Source organism: Cervus elaphus, chromosome 4 (genome assembly GCF_910594005.1).
Source record: "Cervus elaphus chromosome 4, mCerEla1.1, whole genome shotgun sequence".
NCBI classification, from domain to species: domain Eukaryota; kingdom Metazoa; phylum Chordata; class Mammalia; order Artiodactyla; family Cervidae; genus Cervus; species Cervus elaphus.
The window spans coordinates 55,021,299-55,034,773 of record NC_057818.1 but is presented as its reverse complement, the minus strand read 5'-3'; the positions used below and the strand labels follow the sequence as shown (position 1 = coordinate 55,034,773).

Genomic DNA, 13,475 nt, shown 5'->3' with positions numbered 1-13,475 from the left:
GTCCTGGGTGTTCACTGGAAGGACTGATGTTGAAGCTGAAACTCCAATACTTTGGCCACCTGATGCAAAGAGTTGACTCATTGGAAAAGACCCTGAGGCTGGGAGGGATTGGGGGCAGGAGGAGAAGGGGACGACAGAGGATGAGATGGCTGGATGGCATCACCGACTCGATGGGCATGAGTCTGAGTAAACTCCGGGAGTTGGTGATGGACAGGGAGGCCTGGCGTGCTGCGATTCATGGGGTCGCAAAGAGTCGGACACGACTGAGCGACTGAACTGAACTTGTTCTAAGATAGATGCTTGTCATCTGTACTAGGTATAGGATATATATATACACACCAACCACCGTGTACAGTTGGCACAGGTTGTTCACTGCACAAAGGAATCCAACATGGGTACGAGTGGGGCCTGAAATCCAGCTGAGGCTCCGCTCCCAGCAGTGAGACTCAGAAAAGAGCTACATCCACACTTGGAGAAAGGACTCACTTTTCCTAATTCACTCAAGGGAGACTCTTAGGGACTGTGCCCTCCCAGAGGAGACCTTTTGCAACTCTGAGCAAAGACCCAGTAAGAGTAAACTGGACCCCAGATATGTAGCCACTGGCATGCTGTGTCAATTTCAAAGCCAGAAAAGAAAAACAGGGAGGGGAAATGTTGATTCCTCACCTACTCCCACCCTTTTGGGGGGAGAGAAAGAAAGCTATTTGGAGAGCAATTAAAGTCGACACCAGCTTTATTTTCAGTGACCTTTAGAGTTCTCAAATCACTGAATGAGTTTAACAACATAAAAGCGTGCCCTATAAAACTTGGATTGCTCATAAAGCGACTGGTGTCTAGCTCCTAAAAGCCTCGTTTGCACAGGTAGTTACACACTAGAAATGTTTTGTACATTCTTTCTTTTTCCTTTTGCTATTCACCGCTGTTCTAAATGCAGCCATATAGCTGCAGGCCTGCCAAGAAAATCAAGCATCTGAAAAGGTTTTTGCTTTTTTTTCCTCTTAATACTAGTGTATAAAAAACAAGAGGAAACTCTGAGAAGGAATGGAACAGGCAATGGGGCAGGGGGGTTGTGAAGGAAACAGAAGCAGTGATTACCTTGACCAGAGACAGGGTCACCCAGGGCATCAGGCAACAACAGAAGGCTTCAAGTTCAGCACAAAATAGAGCTAAAAGAAGTGAAGGGGAAACAAAAGCCCCTACAGCATCCACATATGCCTTAGACCACTTGTTCCTAAATATGGGCAGGAACCAGAACCACCTGGAAGGTTTTTAAAATAAAGAATGCATTTCAGAGGGGCTTCCCTGGTGGCTCAGTGGTAAAGAATCCACCTGACAATGCAGGAAACACAGGTTCGATCCCTCAGCAGGGAAGGCCCCACGTGCCTCGGAGCAATTAAGCCTGAGCTCTGCAACAAGAAAAGCCACCACAGTGAGAAGCCTGTGCATCACAACCAGAGAGTAGCCCCTGCTCTCCGCAACCAGAGGAAAACCCACGCAGCGGTGAAGACCCAGCGTGGCCAAATAAATAAATAAATAAAATTATTTTTAAAAAAATAGACTTCAGAACCTGAAGGTTAGGGGCGGGGAACTGAAAATTTGCACTTCTAACAAGCTCCCACGTGATGTTGATTCTGCTGGTCCCAGGAGAACCACTGCTCTAGAAGCTTGGGTGTCTTTAGTTCTTCTGGGGCTCTTGCTCTCCTATAGAACACAAGCCACCGGTTTCAGGCCAGTGTCCAAGCCCCCGACAAAGTGACCTCACAGGGTCCTCTCCGAGGCTCAGGAGGATCCAACAGCCAGTCTGTCTGACATCTTGTTAAACAGAACTTGAACTTCGTTCCATTCAGCAATGAACCTTCCCAAGAGAATGACTCACCATGATCGCAGGTCTTTTGTCCCTTTGCCAGAAACTTCCTTTCACAGCCTCGTTTGCAGCTAAGTATGGACATGGGAAAGAGTTTTACATTTGGATTTTTTAAAAAAGCCTTATATTGGGAAGATTACTTGCCCCTACTCCTTCCTGCTTGAAAGGATGATGTGAAACATGGTGATAATGGCCAGTGCTAGCACAGCCATTTTGCACTCCTGAGGGGGAAAGGTCAAGCAAATCAGAGACAGACCCAGTGACCAGGCAGTACTGAGCTGCGAAATATCCCTGGAAAGGCCTTCCACTAGATGTCTTGCTCCAGAAAAGAATTAAAAGCCTTGATTAACTAAGGTTAAACAAACACTTAGTCTATAACCCAGCAACTCCAGTCCGAGGCATTGACTAAGTGGATGTAAAAAGTATGTCTACAAAAACATCTGTACAAAAATTTTCCTAGCAGCCTTATTAACAAAAGCCCCAAATTGGAAACAGCACAGATGCCTGTTGACTGGTTGCTGGATAAACAAACTGTGTTATAACCACGCAACGGAATGTAGCTTAATAACGAAGGAGAATAAACCACTGATACAGGCAAAGTCATAGATGAATCTCAAATCCACCATGCTAAGCAAAAGAAGCCAAGCACAAAAGATGGCCCACTGTGTGACCCTCCTTAAGTCTAGTTCTAGTGAAACTGACAGGAAAAAGATCGGGGTGTAGTCGCCTCAAGTGGGTAGGATGAAGGGTAGAGGGCTAAGTACTGACCAGGAAGATCCACAAGGAAATCTTCTGGGATGACGCAAATGGTCTATAGCTAGATCTGAGTGATGGTTTCCTAGGTAATATTTGCCAAAATTCATCAAGCAGTGCATGTAAGATTTGTACATTTTATTATATCTAATTTGTATCCCAGTAAAGCACAACTAGTGTGTTAAAATAATAAAGCCTACACAATCAAATCTTGTTACTTGTGGTAGTTACATTCTACACAGTTGCCACAAACACTGAATTAGAGAACAAGGAACTATTGCTCCAGAGAGAAATACAGGTTCTTATGAGCCTCTGGTCCCAACATTTTCATCAACCGATCAATACATAACCTTGTTTTTACGAGTGTTCCTGTTTAAAGACAACTGATTTGATATATACTGCTGATTCATTCGCAGTGAACTCATAACCAGCGGCACTGTACCACACCTGAACGAAGCTCATCTGAGACACATCACAGATTTCTGGAGCTTAGGACCACAAGCCGACACTTGCGCATGAGGCTTGGGGCGTTTCAGTGAAATGAATCACCAGCGAAAAGCCCCCGAGTGGGAAAAACGTGGCACTAAATAGACCAAGAGAAAGCCACTTGTCTGCGACGGAAGAGCTGAAACAAGAAGTCAGAGTGTCGCCGCGGTTGATCTCAGCTAGGAACAGGCACACGGGGACAACTCAAGACTTTCATCTGCTCTGCGCATGTCTGCAAACGATCAGGAAAGCATCATGAGTGCTGACTTGGGGCTTACAAAGAAATTTCAGCAGGTAGATGAATTCGCAAAAACGGCAAGAGGGAACAAGAATCGACCATATAGGGAAATAATTATCAGGATTATAACACATTTACTCTTTACCCGGAGATGTCCCTCATGGGCCTGATCCTCTAGTAAAACCTGATGAACTTGGATGGGGGACCCACAGATGGGGACAAATGGGAGGGAGACATTCTGCTGTGAATATTTCAGAAATAATATTTGGTTTTTCAGCCAATGTCCTAATCATTCCAAAAATGCAAATATTAAAAACTGGGTTAGGGACTTCCCTGCTGGTCCAATGGTTAAAAATCTGCCTTGCACTGGGACGTGGGTTCCATCCCTGGTCGGGGAACTAAGATCCCAAATGCTGCAGAGCAACTAAGCCCGCACACAACTACAGAAACTCGAGAGCCACTGCTAGAGAGTCTGGATGAAAGGTCCTGTATGACGCGACCAAGATCCCATGTGCCTCAACTAAGACCCAGTGGCAGTTAAATAAATAAATAGAAAGAATGTTATAGAAATAAATTAAAAATGGGTTAAAAAACAACAAGAGGAATGTTCCCACCACGGCTCATCAGATCCACTGTTACTTGCAGCCAAACACACACAAACTAAAAGCTATCCAGTGGTAACAGCAAGCGCTGAGATTTGAACCCAGATTCTGTGGAAGCCTTGGACTGCATTCCAGGACACGGCCCTGCCCCATTTCCAGTGCCTGTGAAAATGCTGGGAATCCGGCCATCTGCTGGCATGACCTCCCTTCCTTTCCCCAGCAGAAACTCTTTTCTCCCTGAACTTGGAGGGAGCCTTCCTAATCATGGCCTGATTTCTCCCACATGATGACTGAGGCAGAAATACAGGAGAATCCTGAGAAGTGCAAGCCAGAGGCCCATGCCAGGAAGGGGCGGGGAGCTGGGTGGGCAGATCCTGAGCCAGCCACGAGTTTACAATCCTGGCTTCAAGATGCCACACTTCATCCTGTTTCTTAACAAATGTCTGCACCTTCCTGTGTTGTTTAGTTGCTAAGTTGTGTCCGACTCTTTTCCAACCCTGTGGACTGTAGCCCAGCAGGCTACTCTGTCCATGGGATTTCCTAGGCAAGAATACTGGAGTGGGTTGCCACACCCTCTTTCCAGGGGATCTTCCTGACCCAGGGATCAAACCCGCATCTCTTATGTCTCCTGCATTGGCAGGCGGGTTCCTTACCACTAGCGCCACCTGGGAAGCCCACTCATAGGCAGCATGGTTCCTCTAGGCCTGTCTGTGCTCACCAGCTGGAAGGCTGAAGGGGAGTTGTGAACCGGCCTCAGCCTCCTGCTTCCGCTCAAGTCCCTTCTCAACTCAGCTCCCCACTCCAGGGCCAACAAGATGAGTGCCCTGAGAGGTCACATGGTTTCCCCTTCTCAGGACGCTCTGCTGCCCCCGAACCCCACTAACAAAGCGGTGCCAGGGAGACAGCAGCAAGGACAACAGACATCCCTGCTCTCCAGCACAGCCTAGGGCGGGAGTCAGATCACGAAACAGAGACATCGCGCTGAACGGAGAAAAGCAAGGATGCAGGAGAAAGGTGATGCGGCGGGGGGAGGGTGTGTGGCTGGGAGTGCATCTTTAGTGGTCAGGGTGTCCACACGAGGAATGGAATCTGAGCTGATGCGCAGAAGATAAGCAGCGAGTTAGGCGAATGGGAAGGGCATTCTGGGCAGAAGGCAGAGCAGATGCAAAGGTCCTGTGGCAGGAATGTGCTGGGGACACTTAAGCAACCGCAAGGCGCTGAAGCGGGGTCAAGGAGGTGGGGTCAGACAGGCGACGAGGACAAGCCATGGAGGACTTGGGGTTTTATTCTGCGTGAGTCCAGGGAGGTGACCGGACCTGGGCTTTCACAGGGTCCTTCTGGCTGCTGAGTGGAGAGTGGATTGCAAGAGGGGAGGATGGGGGTAGGGAGCCCAGAGAGGAGAGAATGGTGACAGGTCGAAGTGTCAGTCGCCTAGACGTCTCTGACTCTCTGCAACCCCATGGACTATAGCCCGCCAGGCTCACACGCCCTCTTGTATCAGCTCTCTTGGTTGACCTAGCACCTTCCAGTTAAGGCCATTTCTCGTTAAGGTATTCTGATGGTCCCAAAGCTACTAATTATCTTATTAGGAGAGGGACTGACCTCCCACCTGGGGCAAAAGCAGGCGGAGCTGCTCAGTGTCTAGACAGAGAGGAATAGATGAGACAAGCAAGACCTCCAAATTTTCCACACCCAGCAGCTCTCTGTGTATCTTGTTTCAGAGTCTGGCCTTTCCCCAAAGTCTAAACTGAGATTCACAGTTTAGATCCTACTCTGAATCCTTAAACCACCTGGGGGTATATGGTGTGCGTTAGGGTGCTCAGTCACTCAGTCATGTCCAACTCTTTGCGACCCCGTGGACAGTAAGTAGCCCGCCAGGCTCCTCTGTCTATGGGATTCTCCAGGCAAGAGTATTGGAGTGTGATGCCATTTCTTTCTTCAAATGGACCCACCCCATTTCGTCTTTTTGCAAATGAGTGAGTAGCTTCTGGTCCCCAGCTTGGCTTACTAAGTCTCTCCTTTCCCATCAATGAGACCAGTGGCTACTCTGGCCTCACACCAGAGGTCCATACGTGGCCTGGCTCTCATCCTGGGCTCTATTCTAGTCCATCGGTAGAATGTCAATTTCAATTTATTCCCTAATCTCAGAGATAAAACGTAATCAGTTGGACAGGCAATCAATCCACGGACTGACACGGCGTAGGATGTGAGGCACAGTCCAGACAGCAAGACGCCTCGGGAGAGCACAAGGTCCCCAAAGCAGAGACTCTGATGTCCCTTTGCTGGACGACACAGCCTTCAGTAAGCTGGCGAATATCACACTGCCAACCTTTAACAAAACTATCCTCACAGAAAGAGACAGGAGGCATAAAAAAGTACTCACAAAGAAACCAGGAGATTAAAAATAATAATCTATGGACACAAAAGGTCACATATCATATGATTCCATTGATATGAAATGTCCAGGTGAATCCATAGAGATAGAAAGCAAATTCCAACCAGTCCATCCTAAAGGAAATCAGTCCTGAATATTCACTGGAAGGACTGATGCTGAAGCTGAAACTCCAATACTTTGGCCACCTGATGCAAAGAACCCATTCACTGAAAAAGTCCCTGATGCTGGGAAAGATTGAAGGCGGGAGGAGAAGGGGACGACAGAGGATGAGATTGTTGCATGGTATCGCTGACGCAATGGACATGAGTTTGAGTAAACTCCGGGAGTTGGTGATGGACAGGGAGGCCTGGTATGCTGCAGTCCATGGGGTCGCAAAGAGTCGGACACGACCTAGCGACTGAACAGAACTGAGGGGCTGCAGGGATGAGAAATGACGATAAACTGCTTAATGGGCATAGGGCTTCCTTTTGGGAAAGGGAAATTATCCTAGACAGATGGGAAGGCAGAACTAGACAAAGGCTGCTTAACATTATTAGTGTAACTAAAAGCCACTGACTTGTACAGTTTTAATTGGTTATTTTTTTTAATTGACATATAGCTGATTTACAACCTTACTAGTTTCAGGTGGGCAGCAAAGTGATTCAGTTTTTTATATTTATATAGATTACTTTTCAGATTATATAGATTGCTTTTCCCTTTATAGGTTATTTCAAAATATTGAGTATTGTTCCCTGTGCTGTAGAGGAGGTCCTTGTTGTTAATCTTTAATATATAGTAGTGTGTTTATGTTAATCCCAAACTCCTAATTTATCTCTTCATCCCCAAACTGCTAACTTCATGCCATGTGAATATTAACTCAAAAAAGGAAAACAAAGTTAATGTAAGTAGTAAGTAAATATAAAGATGACGGTTCTGTTCCTACTATAAGCTCTTTCTGTCTGTGTATGGTAGTTGCTCAGCTGTATCTGACTCTTTGCGACCACATGAACTGTATGTAGCCTGCCAGGCTCTTCTGTCCATGGAATTCTCCGGGCAAGAATACTGGAGTAGGTTGCCATTCCCTTCTCCAGAGAAATCTTCCCAACCCAGGGATCGAACCCAAGTCTCCTGCATTGCAGGCAGATTCTTCAATGTCTGAGCCATGAGGGAAGCCCCGCAAGCTTTTTCTAGACAATGTTAATAATAAAATCAGTAATGTTTTTAGCAGAACTGACAAAAAGTTGACTGAAACTTTAATTATCAAGAACATTATTCAAAATACAGACTTTAGGTTTTGTTTTCTGACTTCAGTTTTTATCATTAGTGATAACTACGGATAAATATAACATTATTTAAAATGTTTGATTTCTAAAAAATCTTCCTTACCTGTTTTATAATAAGCAGGTGACGCTTAAGAGCCTGGACTTTGGAACCAGACCCTCTGGGTTCAAATGCCACCTCTGCCACTTAACTGACCTGTGACCTCAGGCAAGTTACTTCAACCTCCCTGTTTTCTTTCCCTACAGTTTCTTTCCCTGTAAAATAAGATTAAAAGTAGCACCCACATCAGAGGGTTGTGAGCCCTAACATGAATGGACGCATGTAAATAGATATGCATAAGGCACATGCTTACCATTTTTACTGCCAAGAATGCAGACTCAAAAGCTGTTGTAGCCTGGCCAGGCAATCAAGGTCAGCATCAACCTAATAAGTCAAGTTGATTGTACATACCTTTGATGTGATAAGATGTGGAAGGGCAAGGGCACTTCCTCTCTGCAGTCTTCTTCCCAAACCCCTAGGCCCTTGTGTAATCGAGGGAATGTTGCTCACGTGTGTCTGACTCTTTGTGATCCCGTGGACTGCAGTCAGGCTCCAGGCAAGAATACCGGAGTAGGTTGCTTCTGCAAGAATACTAGAGTAGGTCCCTTCTGTAGGGGACCTTCCCAACCCAGGGATCGAACCTGGGTCTTCCTGCATTGCAGGCAGATTCTTCACCAGCTGAGCCACCAGGGAAGCTCAATCACAAGGAAAAAAAACATCAGACAAATCCCTAGAGAGGCGCATTCTCCAAAACTCCTGACCAGCATTCCCCCCAGATGCCAAGGTCACCAAAAGGAAGGAAAGTCTGAGGAACCGTCACAGCCCAGGAGAGGGAGGTCTAAGGAGACAAAAGGACACATAATGTCATCTATGTAATGGGGTGTCCTGGGTGGAGTCCTGGAAGAAGGACATCAGGGGAAAACTGAGGAAATCGGAATCGGTTCTGAAGTTGGGTTGACAGGAATGCTGCTTGGCTATGACAAACTTCGACCAGGTCCTATGCCTTCTGTCCCCCCGATTCTGCCCTGGTTCTCCTACAATCTCACCGCCACACGGCGCCCAAAGGGACCCTGTCTGCTCACGCTGTCCTCTGCTCAGAGCCCTCCTGTGATGCCTGCCTCACTAAAGTCTAAGTTCTTCTGCCCCCATCTCGCTTCTGGCCTGGCCTCCCACCCTCTCTCCCTCCTTCAGTCCCCTCCAGCCACACCAGCCTGCTCCGCATCCCTCCAAGGCATCAGGCACACGCCTGCCTCCGGACCTTTGCACCAGATCAGAGATGCTCCGCCTGTGGACAGCTGCGGGCCCCACCCCCTCACCCAGCACTTCCACCTCCCTCAGCCCTGCTCTGCTTATCTTCAAAGCTCTGATCACCATCTCAGTGTGACTGTGATTGATCTTATCCATCGCCTGATCGGCTGGGAGGGGTGAGCGCCAGTTGTTTTGTTCCCGCCGTGTGTAACAGGGACTGAACGACAGAGGGGGACGTTCTCAGGGGTCACGGCTGACGCTGAACAGAGGTGGTGTGTGACCAGGTTTGGGGGAGGGCGTGGTGGCGGGGGGAGCATACAGCCACAGGCAGACCAGGGACCCGTGGGGCTGCGCTGGGAATGGGGGACTGGCCATGTGGATGAGAGCAGGGACCCAGAGGGAACCTGTCAGTGGCAGATGGGAGGGGTGAAAGGTCACGGGGGGTGGGTGGGGGGGATTTGGACCTTAGCACAGAAAGCTGATCAGAGAAGGAGGAATTGAGCAGAGGGGCTGATGGGGCCAGCGCTACAGAGAGAGAAAGAAGAGGGAGAGAGAGGGGAGGTGGGTGCATCTCTCTAGGACGGGGGGCCGGGGGCGGGGGGGTTGGAGGCGGGGTGGGGGGAAATGCTCCACAGGACTCTCCACCCACCCCTGCCCAGCACAGCAACCCAGGAGGCAAAATAATCCGGTCAGTCTACACCAGTGGCTTCTGCCCCAAATGCCAGGAGCCACCCCAATACAGAAGACAACAAAAACTCCAGGCAAGTGTGCAGAATGTTTGCAGACCCTGTCCGGATGAACCCCATCAAGCTGGTCAGGACACCGTCCACTGGGGCCAGAACCTCAGGCAGCTCCATGGACGTCGTGGACAGCTTGCTCACGGGCTCTGTGGAAGAGGACATTTCTCCAGTCCGCAGAGCAAAGGCTGAAGAGTCACAACAGCAGCGGGATCTGCAGGGTGGATTTCAATTCTCACCCAGGAAGGAGGATTCTAGAACATGGGATGTGGAGCACACCTCTGTCAAGGGAGGGGAGCCTACAGACAATATCTACCTAGCATCATATGAAGCCAGGGGCTCCTCTTAATTCCACCCTTGTGAATAATGGCGCAGATATAGAACATTCTAGAATGTTCACACCACCCTCTAACTGGAAACAACCCAGATGCCCATCAATGGAAGAATGCATGAATATGCTGTGGTTCGTCCACACAATGGAATACTACACAGCGATGAAAAAGGAACAAACTACTGGTACACATAACATAGAAGCATCTCACAAACATGCTGAAAGAAAACACCCCTCTGTGGTTTCATATACAAAGTATACACCCATTCTAACTGTGGAGTTAGAATCAGGACGGTGGTTCCCTGCGGGCGGGGGGTGGATGGAGGGACTAGAAAGGGTTGAGGCATCTTTTAGGAGGTTTTCCAGGTGACTCAGCGGTAAAGAATCTGCCTGCCAATGCAGGAGAAGCGGGTTCGATCCCTGAGTCAGGAAGATCCCCTGGAGAAAGAACTGGCAACCCACTCTAGGAAATCCCATGGACAGAGGAGCCTGGCAGGCTACAGTCTGTGGGGCTGCAGAGTCAAACATGATTTAGTGACTAAACCACCACCACACCACCACGTTCTGTTTGTTTTTTTAATCTGGGAGCTGGTTACATGGGTGTGTCCAATGTGCAAAAACTCACCCAACTGGGCATTTATAATGGTGATGGCCCAGAGGCATAGGGTTCATTTTGGGGGTGATTAAAATGCTCTAAATGGATTACAGTGAGGGTTACACACCTCGGCGAATATACTATAAACCAAAGAGTTGGACATTTTAAATGGGTAAACTGTATGGTGTGTGAATTGAAGCTCTATAAAGTTATTTTTAAAAAACAGTAACCATGAGAGTGTTATCTTACCATTGCTGGGTAGAACACATGTTTTCCACTTTTCTGTATGAACCCTCTATTTCGCAATTTAAAAAGAAAAGTAGAGACTTCCCTGGGAGTCGAGCGGTTAAGACTCTGCACGTCTACTGCAGGGGTCATGGGTTCAATCCCAGGTCAGGAACTAAGATCCTGCGGGTGACCACACCTAGTCACTTGATTTTCCCCATTTTACATAATGAACAGTGAGGCAACACCCCCCCTGAATGCGCCCCAGGTCACAGAGCGGGTCTGCCCGGAAGCCAGGCTTTGGGTTGTTAGGGGGCTGGGTCCTCTGGAGACCCTGCTTCATTCTGGAAGGCAGAAACAGGAGAGACCGGGCTGGTGGCGGGGGTGTGGCTGGGACAGACCTTCCAGCCCTCTCCCCTGTGCCTTTGTGCCAGCAAAGACTGCCTGCTTCTTTGCCAAAATCATTCCTTCATTCACCTCAAAATCAGTAAATATTCCCCAAACCCACATTATGCCTGAATTTCTTCAGTAGCCTCCTCACCGGTCTTCCTGCCCCCACCCCCAGTTCAGGGACCTGGTTTGAACCCAAATCACCTCCCATACCCGCTCTCCTCCGAATCCAAGCAGAGTTCTGGTCTCATTCGTCAAAGTAAAGTCCTCTCTGTGACCCACCAGGCCCCTCAGGACCTTCCCCTGTCCCCTCTCCTGTGTCCACTCACCTCGGGCAACACAGGCCTCCTCAACCTCAGGTATCTCCCTTCAAATGTCGCCTCTGCGGTGACCTCACCTGCTCTGACCCCTGCCTTGGAAGCGCAGCCCCAACCTTCTGCACCCTGATCCCTCGTTCTCCTGCTTTATCTTTGTTGGGAAACTTACTGACACCTGACATAGTAAATCTCTTACTGACTTACTTGTTTATTGTCTGTCTCTGAAGTAAACACTTGGGAAATACTGGCTAAACCTTGGCTAACCATGGACAGCTGTGCAGGTCGTACACTGCACAACCCTGGCCAGGGAGGGTGGGGCATTCCTATTTTAGGACACTGTAGATTCAGGTATATATATAAGGACAATTTTCTGACAGATGGCAGAAAAGGGTCATAAGAAAGGGTGTCTGTTTTTAGTTCCACATAGGCTGGTGGGCTACAGTCCATGGGGTTGCAAAGAGTCGGACACGGCTGAGTGACTGAGCACACACACAGGCTCGTGGTGGCCATAATTAAAGAAACAGGTGAACTGTCTCTTCAGATGCGCCCAGACTGCCCCGGTTCAGATCCCACTCTGATTCTAAACACCAGTGTGACCTTGGCCAAGTCATTTCTTTCTGCACCCCAGTTTCCACTTCTGAAGGGAACCATAACACCTCCATGGTGTTGTACGAGGATTAAATGAATGAATATGTGTAGAATACAAGACTGGGGTGCCGAGGCTGTCCCAGAGGAATATGCATTATCATCAGGAGTAACTACTATTCCCAAATCCCCAGGCTCAGGTTTCAAAAAATAAAACACAGGGGCTTCCCTGGCAGTCCAGTGGTTAAGAATCCGTGCTTCCACTGCAGAAGGCGTAGGTTCAATCCCTGATCCAGGAACCAAGATTCCTCATGCTGCGGAGCAACTAAGCCTGTGAGCCACGACTACTGAAGCCTGCATGCTCCAGAGCCCATGCTCCACAACAAGAGAAGCCACTGCAATGATATCGCAACTAGAGATTAGCCCCCCACCATCCCCTACAACAAGAGAAAGCCCGCACACAGCAAGGACGGCCCAGCACAGCCAAAAACAAAATGCATTTTTTAAAAAATGGGAATGATAATGTCTTCCCTGGTTGTTCTCATAGTCATAAGATTAAAAAAATGAAAACATTTAAAAACTGTTAAGTGTGATGCTACCAGCCTCATACATGTTCGGCTTTGGGTTTAGAGCATTTGTGAGGAGCCCTGGAAATCTAGGGGCCGTTCCAGCAGGGATCCAGCGCTGCCTGCTCACCTCAAGGACACAGCCTCTGAGCCTCTCCCCTGGGAACAGCTCAGGGGGCACTAACTCCCAGTGTGCACGCCCCACCCAGAAGACACCCACTTGGCCAGCTCCCCAAACTCCCCTGCACTGAGTTTGACCTCTGGAAATTTGCTCTTGCCCTCAGCTCTCAAAACATGTCACTCTTGTCAACTGTGCAAGAATGACTGTCCCAAGGGCAAGAGGAAAAGCAGATTGATGGGGAGGAAGGATGCCAAAATGTTAATAAGGCTTTTCTGCCCTGGGAGACAGAACAACAAGTCCATTTCGTGTTCTCAGCGTTTCTGGAATTCTGTATATTCCAATTTCTTCCCCCTCCCTGCCCTCCCTCTTTTATTTCTTCTAATGATCTTGCATTACTTGCTGCATGTTAAGAGACTGTGTTTTCCTTTAACTTTTTATTGACATCACACATCTCCCCAGATGCTCGTATTAGAAGTGTCTAATGGATTGTCAAAAAATGAACTCGCCAGCCGCTGGAAGCAGAACAAGACGACCAGCCAGCAGAGGAAGAACTCCAGCTGGTCTAGAGAGCAGGTTCGGACTTCCCTGGTGGTCCAGTGGTTAAGACTGCACTTCTAATGTAGGGAATATGGGTTTGATCCCTGGTCAGGGAACTAAGATCTCACATGCTGCATGAAAAATGTGGACAGATCTTGATCTATGGAACCTGGGAATAAGTAACAG

General features: G+C 48.4%; 1 protein-coding gene across 7 annotated transcripts in view; it reads right to left on the bottom strand.

The window, feature by feature from the left end:
- The window catches only part of BICRA (BRD4 interacting chromatin remodeling complex associated protein), a 74,239-nt gene that overhangs the window by 32,489 nt on the left and 28,275 nt on the right, over window positions 1-13,475 (bottom strand). For 2 of the 7 annotated variants that reach the window (XM_043899633.1, XM_043899631.1), the window contains exon 2: window positions 8,049-8,218. The exons of 3 other annotated variants lie outside the window; for them this stretch is intronic. The gene's annotated coding sequence lies outside the window, so the exon portion shown is untranslated. Of the gene's footprint in view, window positions 1-7,703; window positions 8,027-8,048; window positions 8,219-13,475 lie in introns of those variants that run through there. 2 more of the 7 variants (XM_043899632.1, XM_043899634.1) reach the window with 2 other exon arrangements.